Source organism: Leptosomus discolor, chromosome 5, assembly GCF_034619465.1.
Source record: "Leptosomus discolor isolate bLepDis1 chromosome 5, bLepDis1.hap2, whole genome shotgun sequence".
Lineage (NCBI taxonomy): Eukaryota > Metazoa > Chordata > Aves > Leptosomiformes > Leptosomidae > Leptosomus > Leptosomus discolor.
Window position 1 is genome coordinate 71,492,246 of NC_141395.1, and position 13,556 is coordinate 71,505,801.

The 13,556-nt window shown below is 45.7% G+C and overlaps 1 non-coding gene across 1 annotated transcript; it reads left to right on the top strand.

The window, feature by feature from the left end:
- Positions 1-13,144: 13,144 nt before the first annotated feature.
- Positions 13,145-13,217, top strand: TRNAF-GAA (transfer RNA phenylalanine (anticodon GAA)). Its single transcript has one exon. It is a non-coding gene; the product is annotated as a tRNA-Phe (tRNA).
- Positions 13,218-13,556: the final 339 nt, after the last annotated feature.

Here is a 13,556-nt window from a genome sequence, read left to right on the forward strand (position 1 = left end):
CCTTCATTTCCTTGTGCCTGATGATTCTCATCAACTAGGTACTTGGGTGGTCCTTGGGATGGGATATGGAGCTCAACATGGACTCATTATCCCTCAGGGGAAAAACCTCTAGGAAAGGACAGGGCTTGGCTGAGGTAGGCAGATGTGAAAGACTTAGCACCAAAGGCAAAAAGTGTGGCTCAAGCTGCAATCAGCCAAGATATGCCTCTTCTTTTTATTTTTTTTTCTTTTTTTATTAGGAGTATTATGACCTATAAATCCTGAAAGCTTCTCATTCAGTAATGAACTCTTATTTTCAAGGACTTTATTGCTGTGTGTGCAACAGTTCAGTATCTGAGCTCAATTGACTGTGGCAGATAAGAGAAACGAAGATGCATAGATGCAGATAGTCTCATCAGGCATCTGCATATCCTTAGTTTTATAGCCAGGCTATGAAACAGATAACAATGATGGGACATTGCAAACATTACCCTCTGGTCAAGAGTTTTAAGCACTTCGGACTTGGCAGGATTTGTGATATCCAGCTGGAACTTCTTAGGCCAGGCAGGGTTTCACCCACCTCAGCCCTACCTTGGTTTGCATCCAGGCTGTGCAGCAAAATGGTCTGGCCCTGTGAAAGAAATGGAGAGTGAAGGGCACATTTCTGTCTTTAGGGAGGACCATGAATTATCTGCCACCTTGGCTGTTTGTATCTGGACAGTCACACTCTTAGGAGCAAAGTAAACGGCAGGACTCTCACAGATGGAAATCCTGTAACTGTGGGACTCCATGCTGCTGTCTGACCAGGCATCCGGCACCTTCTCAGATGTGCTGTTGCCGGTCCAAGAATCAGGATGGACTGTGTACCTGGAACTGGTAAATTAGAGACACACGGGTTGGGATCCACCTCATCTCACCTTAGAGAACTCCGTCTGAGCTAGTCATATTCGGTCCCCTTTATAATAGAATCATAAAATTATAGAATGGTTTGTACTGGAAGGGACCTTTAAAGGACATCTAGTCCAACCCCCCCCTGCAATGAGCAGGGACATCTTGAGCTAGATCAGGTTGCTCAGAGCCCTGTCCAGCTTGACCTTCAGTGTTTTGAGGGATGGGGCATCCACCACCTCTCTCTGGGAAACCTGTTCCAGTGTTTTACTACCCTTATCATAAAAAACTTTCTTCCTCACAGCTAGGCTAAATCTAGCCCCTTTTAAAACTATTACCCCTTGTCTTGCTGTGACAGGCCCTATTAAAAAGTCTGTCCCCATCTTTCTTATAAGACTCCTTTAAGTATTGAAAGGCCACTGTAATATCTCCCTGGAGCCTTCTCTTCTCCAGGCTGAACAACCGCAACTCTCTCAGCCTTTCCTCAAACAAGAGGTGCTCCATCCCTCTGAAGGAATCAGAAATGTTTAGGGTGTGATTCCTCTAACCTGTGTTAGCTTCAGGAAGAGATAAACTGTGCCCTCAGCCTTGTGGAACCTCTTGCCACCGGCTGTGCAGGGAGCTGAGAGTGACTAAGATGGAGAAACTCACTTTGGTCAAGGGCAGAGCTGAGATTGTTCTACCTACAGTTATCCCAGAACTGGGGAAGTGGGAGAGTGCAGTCCAGGATTAGTTGAGTGACATACCTCACTCAGCTTAATCAAGGATACAGTCATCCTATGGCTAGTTACTGTCCCAGAGGCCAGCTAATGCACCCACAAGCTGGAACGGTGAGTCTACGGTGTTGTACTGCCCCAGATACACTCACCAGCACATGTCTCCAGATCTGGGCATCTTCTATAAGTGCTCTGTTCCACCCTTGGGCTGTAACCAAAATCCATCTGTGGGTTTCCTGTTGCGTTAGTACCTTTCAGAATGCATCAGTGAAAGCATTTACCTGTGGAAAAGATCTCCCCTGCCACGATTCAGGCCATTGATGTGCTGGGAATCATACAGTCTCCTCCATATTATGACCCTGCTCTGTTCTTGCCCCAGAATGAGCTGAAGAAAGTGTTGAGGTGAGAACTGGAAGGAATCCTTGCTTCAATTTCTTGCCCAGCTGTGAGTCTTGCAGAATCATCTCTTGTTTCTTGTCCTAACACATTGGGTATAATTAGACAGCCCTGGAGCTAACAATGTCTGCTAGACTTGCTGAAGATGCAGAGGGAAACACTTGCCAGTCACCCACCAGGATGGTTGCCCTTGCAAAGCAAAGCGGTGTGCCATGACCTACATTGCATGCACCCACCTACGCCATGTGTGGGCTGCGTCTTCTCCTGGGGGAAGCCCAGCAGCTGCGTGTGGGTATTATTCCGATTAGTTTTCACGTTGTCAGTGTGAGTGCGATACAGAGACATGCTGGCATGTCCTACATGACAGCATTCTGCCAACAAAAGAGACTCCCCCTGCTACTGGCACAATATCTATCTGCAAATCTGTCCATAGCTTTACAGATATCTGTGCTGCTCCATGAAAAGAGTAATTTTTATTTTAGAAATATATATCTGCCTTTAAGCACATGTATCTGTATCCCTCTCTGCATACAATACTTGGCTGGCATTTTTCAAACTCAGCTACATAAGCAACAGAAGGGTTGTTTTTTTAATCCCTGTGTGTCATTAACTAGCAGCCTGTATCCTCCCAACTTAGTGAGGAAAAAGCTCTCAGATGAAAACCCAGTCCCTTTCTCACAGGCTGTGTCAGCAGGAGATTATTATTCCAGTTTGTTGCTGGAAGGCAAGTGAAGGGGAGGAGTGGACTTGCACTGCCCACACCACCCTTCTGGGTGAATGCTCCACAGAGCCCACAGGATCCTCTTGAGGTATGGTGGGTCATACCCAGCGCTGCAGAAGCAACACACAGGTGAGGATGTGGCCTGAAATCCTGGAGCTGTTGTGGGCTTCGCATTTAGGCTTCACCATCCAGGGGAGGCGCTGGCTGTTGCTGTTCACATGATCTGACAAGTCTTCTGGCTCTTAGTGCCCTAATGGACACAACAATTACCCCCTGCCACTCACTTTTGCTTGCATTAGGATGGTGGGAAAAATTAGGGTCTTTCTACATCCTGAAGAGGTGTTAAAAAAGAAAAAAAAAGGCTGGCTAAAACCCACCAGGCTGTAGATTTGCAGAATTCTGAAATTAGCTGAGGCTTGTTACTTGAGACTGTGAGAGCTGAGCGAAATACAGCAGCAAATGCAGTTACTGCTACAAAGAGGAGCAGATGGGGGAAGACTCAGCAAACACAGAGTTTGCTTGTTTTCAAAACCTTTCAACAACAACGTGTTTTTTCCTTTTCTTTTGTCTCTCTTTTTTTTTTTTTTTTCTTTCCCCTCTGGCTGTTGCTGGATAATCGGTAGTTACATGCCTGGAATAACTTTAAAACCTAATAAACACACAGCTTTGGAGCTAGTGTGAGTTTTGTGAGGCTGTCATTCTTCCCTCTGTCCTGTTAGCCATCAAGAGGACTTTTATTTGGGTTATAACTGAAGTTCACACTTTAGTCTAGGGAAAAATACTTCGCTAACAGAAATGCAGGTTTTGGTCTTGAAATAATTTACAAATTCAGATTGAGGGCCCAACCTTTTTTCTTTCCCCCAGTTTCATATCTGTTAAACAACAAAGAAGTCCTTCGGTTCATAGCCTTGTATTTAGACTCCTCTTCCTGGCTGTGGAAAGCCTCAGTTCAAGCATTTTCTTTTTTTTTATAGAGTAGGGATGACGCTCTGAATTCCCGTGAGATACATAAACACCCTTTGCCACCATAAGTATTAAAGTAGGCATGAATTAAGCCAGGGAGCAATAGTGAAGGACAAAGATTATTCACAGATTTAATTATGCCTATTTGCTTAATAGTTCTCAGCAATACTGGTCTGTAGCTAAACCCCTGAAATCTCCTCCTCATGCTGCTCTTGGGTTGAGCACCGATCCTGTATAGGGAAAAGCTGGCAATGTGTCAGGAGGTCTGACCGCCCTCCTACAAACTTCAGGTGGCTCAAATATTCAGCATCCCCGAAAGGACTCAAGATCACCACCTTCCCAGAGCTACAGGGAGACTGATGGGGGCTTCTCCCCCACGTTTCACCCCTCTAAAACTGCTGCAGCCTGCTGGGATAAAACACTCTTTGAATGTCAGATGAGCAGAAGCTGGCAGGTGGCTTTACCTCACTCCTCGGGTACATTTCTGACTCCTCAGGGTCTCCTGACTCACAGGCAGTGCCTGGGGGACTGCACTATCCACCTCCTCAGTGGGGGAAGGCAGGTGGGCAAGGCAGAACCCCGGCCCTGCGGGGAGAGAGATGCTTTTTCTCGTGACTCATCTCAGCGCCGCCTTCGGAGGGAGAGGCAGCAGCTCCGGTGAGTGGGAGTCGCTCTGCTATTTTCTGTTTACAGGCTTTTCTTGCTGTCTTTTCCCACCTGGGGGACAATGGTTTTGAAAGTCAGAGTGCAGTCTTTTTGTGGCTATAACAATTTTTTTTTCCTTTTTTTTCCTTTCCTGATGAAAAATTAAAGTCTGGTCTCTAAGGAGAAACTGGAAAACGGAGAGGGAGAAGGAAAAAACTTATTTTGGGCAAGGATGGGCTATGCACAGGATACTCTTAATTTACATCCTAGCATCCAACCTGTCCAGAGGACTTATTTGCAACAAAAGGTAGTAACACGTCAACCTGAGAAATATGGGGGGAAGAGGAAGAGCAAGGTCTGCTTGCGTTCAGATCTTGGATGGATGTTTGATCCCAAACACCATGGTCAAGGTCAGTCCTGTCACACAGGACCCCAGTAAAGTACCATGAGTTAACGCTTCTCCCCCTCAAACCTGTCAATCTTCACATCAACCTCGGTTGTCACTCAGGCCCATTTCACGCTAGATGCATTAGCCATAGTGAATCAATTGCATGGCTTGGGGCCGGGTTATTAGTGCCATTATCTTGTTTACTGCTTGTGTATTGCCCTAGTTTTAAATCAATGCCCTTCTAACATCCTAGTAAAAGAGAAGGTCAATTATTCCCATGTTTCACATGTCAAAATGACAATGGAGGGATAGAGTTGCTAAGTGTCTTTGCTCTGCCAGGCTTATATTGTCTGCAGGGCATGACCTTGTCCACATTCTCCAGCCTGGGCCTCTTGTTGCACACAGTTACAGGAGAAAGGCTCTGACGCACAGCAGCCCAAGGCCAGCATCACTCACAACTTTCAAGGTTCAAAACCTGTCCCAAAAAATCTATCTAACTCACTTGTCAGAAACTACTTGTTGGAATCACTTAGGCAAGGGTAGAGGATATCTTGCACTGGACTGGAATCCTTCCTGTTGAAGCTGTGGACTAACTGGTGATGTGTATTTGAATTGCCAGGAAACCCTTGTTTCAGCCCGTAGCTGTCCATGAAGAGTCCCACCATGGGAGGTGCACTTGGAAAGCTCATGAAATACCTTTGGTCCCAAATCTATTGTTTGGCCATCTCTGGCATCAAGATCAAGCTCTACCCAGAGAGCTGGGGTTTAAAGTTTGATGTGATGAATGAGTGCTTAATTGTGGTGAACCAGCTTCAGTTGGCCAAGCTGAAGTTCTCCAGGATACCTACAGCCTGGTGAGCAGAGCATGAGTCTTGGTTCTGAAAGTTCTTGTCTTCTCAGACAGGATGGGGACTTGACCCTGTATCTCCTCTCTGACTACCAAGTGCAATAGCCAACTTACTTCATGTATGCCTTAAGCAGCAAAGTCTTGTAAGACTAGTCTGGCTTAGTCACCTTTCTCCAGGAGAGATTTCCAAGCCCGGATCCTGAGTGAAGACCTCTGAGCAGCCTGGTGTTAGCTACCTGACTTCCAAACAGATTTGAAGGTCATATTTTCCCCTTCTCAACATATCCTATGAAATACCGCCAGATGGAAATGTCTGTCCAGGAAAGCTTGTTGTGCACTTGCAGGACCTGCAAAATTAGCAGCTGAGGCTTAGTCATGTACAATAGTGGAATTTTGGAAGAGGAACCATGAAAAGATGCAGCACGTACCCCATCTGTGAAAAGGGTAGGTACTTGGAGAAATCCCCCAAGGTTAGAAAAAGCACTCTCCAACGCTGAGAGATGGTAGTACATATGCCTAGCCTTCAGGGCTGGGTCAGAGTCGTGATACCCATGAAGATGCAGAACGTCCCATCCTCCAGGTCACATATTTTGTTGACACATACCATAGTCCCTTTCATTTTGCACATCCATTTTTACTCCTTATGATAGAGATTGCCTGTTTTTTATGGACAAAGAACGAAGCTGAATCTTGCACACAGATTTAGGACCTCGTAGAGCTTTGAATACTATTGTTGAAACAGCCAGGCACTAAGGGGATGAGGGATTCTTGCAAAAGATGGTGCAGACGAGTGAATTGATTGCCTTCAACTGCAGGAGGTTGCTGTGGAGGGAGCTAAAGATGCTCCAGCCCTTTTCCCCATCCCCACCTGCTTGCTCTTGTCCTTGCTTTTTGCAGGACCCTAGTATAAACTTAGGTAAACTTTGTGGTGGCTCTGCCTTTCCTTCTGGGCTGAGGGAAGCCAAGTATAGCCAGAGGGTGTCACATCTTGGTGGTCTCCATTGCCATTCCCAGATCCACCCTCACTCTACATATGTAGAGTGTAGCTTTTGTCAGTGCTTTGGATGAGGGCCCTCTCTCTCCACGTGCCTTCTGAAACAGCCCCTGCACAAGGGGTGCTCATGAAGCTGGAGCTGTTTTACCAAGCAGTAGCATAACCAAACAATTACACCTTGTTCTTTCCAGTTTTGGGGAGTGTGATTAAAAGTTAAGTTGTTAAACAATAACATTTAGATTTGGGAATTGTTCTTTTTTTTTTTTTTTTGTCCTAAACCCTTTACATTTAAACACAGATATACCCTTCAATCATTCCCAACTGCCTCTCTATTTAAAACAATTGAAGACAGAAAATTACATGCGACTAGGTGCATACTGTGGAACATAACTCTTTTGTTTATTTAAGAGGCAGCGATGAGCCACGTATGTTATACAATTATATGGAAGATAGCAAGACTGCTGTGTTTTGGAATAAAAAAGTGTCAGCATTTGGAGAGAAGGGGGATTATTGGAGGTAATTTATGTAGTTTAGAGTGATTTAAGTCTAGTTAAACAATTGCACATCATGGTACAATATAAGACATAATAGGCCAAGAAAATGGAAAAGTTTTCCAGTGTATTTTCTATGCCAGCTTCCCAGCTGGTTCTCCACCATAGAAACCTGGGGGGGTCTGTCATTTGGGGAGAGGTTAGTCCTGGCCTGGGTTTTCCTGGTGTCTGTTCTCTCTTGCTGTGTTGTGTGGTCAGTCACTTAGCTGCTGGTGTTTCCTTCGTGGTCCTGAGAGGGCTCTTACCAACCATCCCAGCTCATACCAACCATAACACCGTCGTCTGCTTCAAGGGTCTGGCTAGCAGTTCTTTGATTTTTATTCTTTCATTGCCCAAAGTTTTTCCTGTGAGTGGAAGTCAGGGCAGACAACACTTAGGCTAGAGGTAAAGGGAGCTGGGAAGGGGATAGAAAGAGACATTGATGTTCCAGGACTTCGGTGCCTATCAGCACTACTGTTATTTATCTCTTTGAGATGCTTTGGAGGATGGGGAATAGCTAAAGGACTACTTATCACTCAGACTGAGGGCTGACAGTGCTTTTCAGATCTGAGCACTTTCCAGACTCAAATGCTTGAGAGCTCTCTCCTGCTACAGCAGAGAGAGAGTCCTTTTACTGATGGAGGAACTGAGACACAGGGGAACCAATGAATTCTTTTTTTTCTTTTACTAGTTTTACTGAGCTGCTGCTCGGCATCTCTGGGAAAAACACAGCTCCATAAAACATATTTGCTTAGTTTAACCATCTGGAACTGGAACATCACAGATTTCTATTAAATGGGAAGGCGTTCCCCTCCCAAAAATCTGCATCCAGAAAGAGTGAGAGAGTTGTTACACTACAGCTTTGACTTTGAAACAGCCCCTTCTCTACATGCAGATTCAGTTCAGGAAGGGCAGAGGACTCAAGCAATGCAGCTCCAAGATGGTAAACAGGGAAGTCTTGCAGGATCTCTAGATGGGAGCAGGATGGAAAGGGTGAAACCAGGGGTAGGCTGTGAGCCACAGGACCTCAAAACTTGCAAGTCCAAGCAAGCCACAGGAGTGTCAGCGGGATCTTGCTGGGGGTGGGGAGAGGGCTGAACAGCTTCAGGTTGAGGGAGAGGGATGCAAAGAAATAAGACTCTGCAATTGCCCTGCTGCGAGTAGCTGATGTTGTGATTGTAGCAGAAGTTGGTGACACCCTTTAGTATCATCCTGCCTGAAACAGCAGCCCAGGTGCAGGGGAACAGTATCTGGGCAGTAATGAAAAAGTGATACTGGTTTACGAATGGTCTCCCCCACCACAGACTCCTCCTTTCCTCTAGCAGAGGTGCTTGGAGGAATTTAACTTCAGACCAGGTTGCTATTTGTTTTGGTGAGATGTTTTTTCAGAGAGGCAGGGTTAAACAGCCAACTTTTTAGGCAGATAGAAGAGCACGTTTCCCCTGCTTCAAACTCCAGCTAATGATCCCAACATCTGAGAACAAAAAAACCCCAGCTCTCCAGGCTGTGCTTTTCTTGGCTTGTGGAGTCCCATCCACAGCACCATACATCCACCCTCTCCTCCCAAGCTACCTGGTGCAGTAAGGCCTGTGGACAGTGTGTAGACACAGAAGGTGCTCAGTTCACTCAGTTCACCATCACCATGTAGCTCCCAGGCTGGAGGAGGGAGGCAGAGGAAAGTACTCAGAGAGCTAAATCCTGACTGAAGCCTACTCATGTGACAATTAAGAGCCTTGAATTTTACTGTCATGCCTGAGGTCAATGTGCCTCAGGTGACGTTGTTGTTAGAGGTTTGAATACTCCTGGAGTCATTATACAGTGAAACATTAAAAAAATAAAGAAAATAGCCCAGCAGGCTAAAATGAGAGCTGGACCTACCTTCCCATGACTCTCGCACTCCTTTTGATTACTCCTCCATGGCACCGTAGCCCTTGGTCCTTTATTGCCCAATTCCTTGGGGTTCTTCTCCCAAGCCCTGAGCATCACGCCTTGGACCCACAGACTTCCCAACCCCAACACTTCTACACAACCTTTCTGGTTGATTGGTTTCAAGGCAAGGGATATGAAAAAAAGAGTCACTGAGAATTGCCTGAGCTCTGAGGACAATTAGCAGTGCTTGGCCACCTCTTCCAGGCAATGTTCAAGGCTTTGAGCAGCACCAGCCGCAGCTGCAGAGTCATCATTAAGAGCAGAGCTTAGCTCCTTGCTAGAATTAATGAGTCAAGTCTGCTTAACTGCAGGTTTCTCCCCTCTGCCCTAAATGTTAGTCCCTTCTTCAGCCATGAAATTGCACAGGGATTTCATGAGCTGCCACCTTGCCTGTAACGGTGGCATTTCAGCTCAGCGAAGGACTGAAAGTGGAACTAGGTCCCCCCTTATACTTTCACGTGTGCCCTCTCCCAAGAACAACAGAAATGATGCTTCAACATCATATAGCATAATTTTCTTCAGTGTTTTTGGATACCTATAAGAACTGCCAGCCCTTGCAAACATCTTCATCCCAGGAAGAAATGGGAAAGAATCTTGGAAATACCTTTTCAACCTCAGAGAAACTGGAATAAAGAAAGCCTGACTGAAAGAAAACTTAAAACCTGTGATTCATCGATGATAGAGCTGAGATGAGATCTGAGGAAGACCAAGACTCTGCTCTAACCACTGTAACACACTCCTGCAAACTAAAGGCAGTAGGGGTGCTGTGGTGAGTGAGACTGTCACGAGGAAATAAGTGTAGGTGCTGGGAAGACAACGCAGTCAGGGAATAAAATAATCCCTTTAGACCAGGACAGGCTTTGTAGCTCATTCCTGCCCACTCTCGTGATTATTTATGATGTGAAGTGGTTGCAGGGGGTTGCCATGTGGGAACTTTTGTCAGGCGCTGCTTTTGACGTATTATCGTTTCTTTTGCAAAGCCACAATCCGATTCCAGACGCTGCTGAGCTGCAATAGCGTGTGGAAGTTGCAATGCAGACAGCCTGTCTCACCTCTCATTTGTCAAATGTGTAACTAAGGAGAAAACCCACAGAATCCTGGTCCCTCCCTGGCAGACCCTCTTTCTCTCCTGTTTTATGCTTGGCTCTTCATAATCCAAAAATCTAGGATAATTTCATCTCCAGACAGACTCTGAGCATCAAGAAGGTCAAAAATGCTTCAGTAGCTTCAGGGATTGCTGAGAGTGCATTTAAGCAGGAAGCAGAATGAATTTTCTGGGGCGGTCTCATGCGTGTGGCTCAGACACCAGGGAAAAGGGAATAGGCTGACGGAGGTGTGGTCGTAAAGCAGCAGAAAAGGGAGACTTACATCAGAGCTACTGATTTCCGTCTCTACGTCACCTAGCAACACTCCAATTAAGGACTTAACTTCCGAGAAATTGATTCCCAGGGAATTTTCCCATTAGGTGGCACCACTGGCCTTGAGAAGGCGTTCTGTGCTCTGGCTTCTTCGTGCCAGATTTACCTAAACCCCAATGCACAGAATCCCCCTACCCCAAAATCTCAGGAAGAATTCAAAGTTGAATTTGTGCCGGCTCAGAAGTGACATGGGCTGCCAGTTCTAAATAAATTTGGAGAAAAAATTTTTATAGGACCCAGCTTATCTCTGCAATGGGCCTAACACAGACTCTGGAGACCCCCGTGGAGTGACTCTGTCACCTGGATTCGTTAAGACTGTACAAAAGCTGCTGAGCTAGTCCCTCAGCCACACAGTATACTCCAAGCTAGCTCATGCAGACCATGGCTTTCTAGCAGCCGGTGGTGCCACCAATGTTGGCTGTCACTAATCACCTCCTTATTTTCCATGTGCCCTAGCGCAGCTTCCACAATGGACCCCACAATAATCATGTAATAAATCATCCAGCTATGCACTCCTTTTTCTCACTTCCTTCAGCACCTAAATGAGGAAAAATACACTAGAAAAGGTTTTCTGTTCCTGCAGGCTGATCCAAGCTGTATTTGTAGGATCCTTAGTCACGGAGCTAAAGAAATTGCACCTGTAAGCATCTTCTGTAGATAAATATAACCAGACCTGCTCTGAACATACAGCCTTGGTTTGTGGACGATTTTGCAGGGGACAGATTGCAAGATTTCTTCCTCATCCTCTTTCACGGACAACTGGAAAGACTCTCTGGGGCCAATCCCCAACTATCTTCTTCTTATGCATCCTGAGGTCCAGGTGGAGGTAAGAGAGACAGTCAATAGGGTAGATAACAAGGACTGCTCATTTCCACTGCAGGGCTGAGACCTAATCACTCTTCGGTGGCTCCAAAGCCCTGAGCAATATTCTAAGTTCCTCTCAAATCAACATCTCTACCAGACAGAAAATGTAACAGAGGAATCAGTTTTTGGGTTGGGTTGTCTGGTGGTCATTCTTTAGTGAAGCCCTGGATTTGTTATGTCCACCTGTTCTTGGCATCATAGAGCTTTCAAGGGCTGGGTCTGTCGTGTTTCTAGGTCACATGTAGGAGAAAATTTATAAGTGTAAACGGACAAGAAGCAGAAACTCTTTATCAGTGCTCAGCTCTCCAAAAATGTCCCCACCTCATAAGCACAGAGATGCTGAGACCCTCAGCCATGGATGTGTGATCAGGTCCCCAGTGGTCATAGGTAGGATCACCACTGGGATCCAGCAGTGGAAGTGTTTTTTCAGAAAGAAATCCCACTAAGGTCTGGATATTGCAAGAGGTTCTATAGGCTAGTTTGGGAGCCCTAGGTATCAGGAACTGTTATCTAATAAATCTCTGTGAGGAAATTGCTGCTGCTGTTGAGCTGAATATTCAAACCCAGATTAAATGCATTTTTGACACCTTTCACTAGCAGTTTTTCAGCAGACATGGAAAACTTACTGTGCATTTCACATATATATTTTGGGGAGATGTGAATTTGGAGCTGGTGAAAGATGGTAGATTGTCTGTCCCGGGAGCAAAAATCTTCTATTTGCAGAATAAGTTGGTGGGCTGGGCAAACATCTCCCATATCACTGCATGAATATGCCTGGCTCCCATTCTGTAGCTGAGGAGAGACAGATTGATGTGAAAGGATTAGACAGGCTCCACAGATAACTACAGATCCTTCCATGGGCTCTGTGAAAAGACATTAGAAATGTCTGTTCTGTGCTAATGCTCTTGGCTGGTCCTTGGATCAAGGTTGCTGTTTAACTCCAGATTTTAGCTATGTTTTATGATATGGACCTTGGTCTTTAGGTACAGCAAGGTGCCCCACTTTCTAATTTCTTACCAGCACACCCAGACCGCTCCTTACAGAGAAGGGGTTTTGGTATTTTGGATATGTCAGACCAGTTTGGAAATGCAACCAGCACATTCTTTCTGATGTTGTTCTTTGGTTTATTGATAGGGATGCAAACGCCTCTGTGCTCTGCTCTGCAATTAGCAGCATGTGCCGTGGACCATGAAATGGCTGTGGCATCTCAGGTGAGTCTAACCCTGTGGAAAAGAATCACATTAGTCAACACAACTGGTATCCATGTCGGACAACCTAACCAGCACTAAAAAGAAAGAGGGTCTGAGGAATGAGACAAGACAGTGTCTTCAACACCAGAAGCACAGGGGGAGCAGTCTTATGTTTGATTCTCCTTTTTGCTGTCTTCCTGTTCACAGTCATCTCTTGAGCCCTCCTACAATCAATTTTTCTTCTTCTTCCTCCTCCGTCACCCTTGTCACTTCACATTCATCTTCCTCATCAGTAGCTTTGTACATATAGCGACCTAGCTCCATCTCCTTATTTTCCTTGTAATTATTTGTGAGCAGCAGAACCTTCTCTAATCTCAAGATAACTGTACTCCTCTGTCAGCCCTTCAGGAACACCTGTTTTGTTTCCCTTCTCCACTTCTATACATCCTCCAGAGTCATATTATTATTAAAGTAACACACATATACAGAGGTCACATACCTTGACAAAGAGGCTGTGTTGGTGCCTTGGACCATTGCTTTTGAAGCCCATCTGTCTGTATCCTGCTCCCTGAAACAACTTCTTTGACTCACAGGCTAACATCAACTAAGCTTGTCTGAAAATGCTGGGAGATAATTATGTTACAACAGGTTTTGTCAAAATTAGGGCCACAGCAGGGCTGAAGTAGCTCAGCTGGGAGAGCGTTAGACTGAAGATCTAAAGGTCCCTGGTTCAAACCCGGGCTTCAGCAGAGGTTTCCTATGCTTTTTCGTGCCCTCTGATGGGCTCTTCAGTATAAGAGAGATGTGGACCTTCTGAAGACAGTCCAGCATAGGGCCAGGAAGATGATGAAGGACTGGAACGGAGAGAATGAGAGATGTGGGACTGGTTGCCCAGAGAGGTTGTGGAGTCTTCATCCTTGGAGACATTCAAAAGCCATCTGGACACGGCCATGAGCAAGTGGCTCTAAGTGACTCTGCTACAGCAGGAGGTTGGACCAGGGACCTCCAGAGGTGGTCTATGTGTAGATGCCAAAGACAAAAGTTTATGTCTAGAGCAGGGAAAAGCAAGTCTAATGTCATCCTCATGT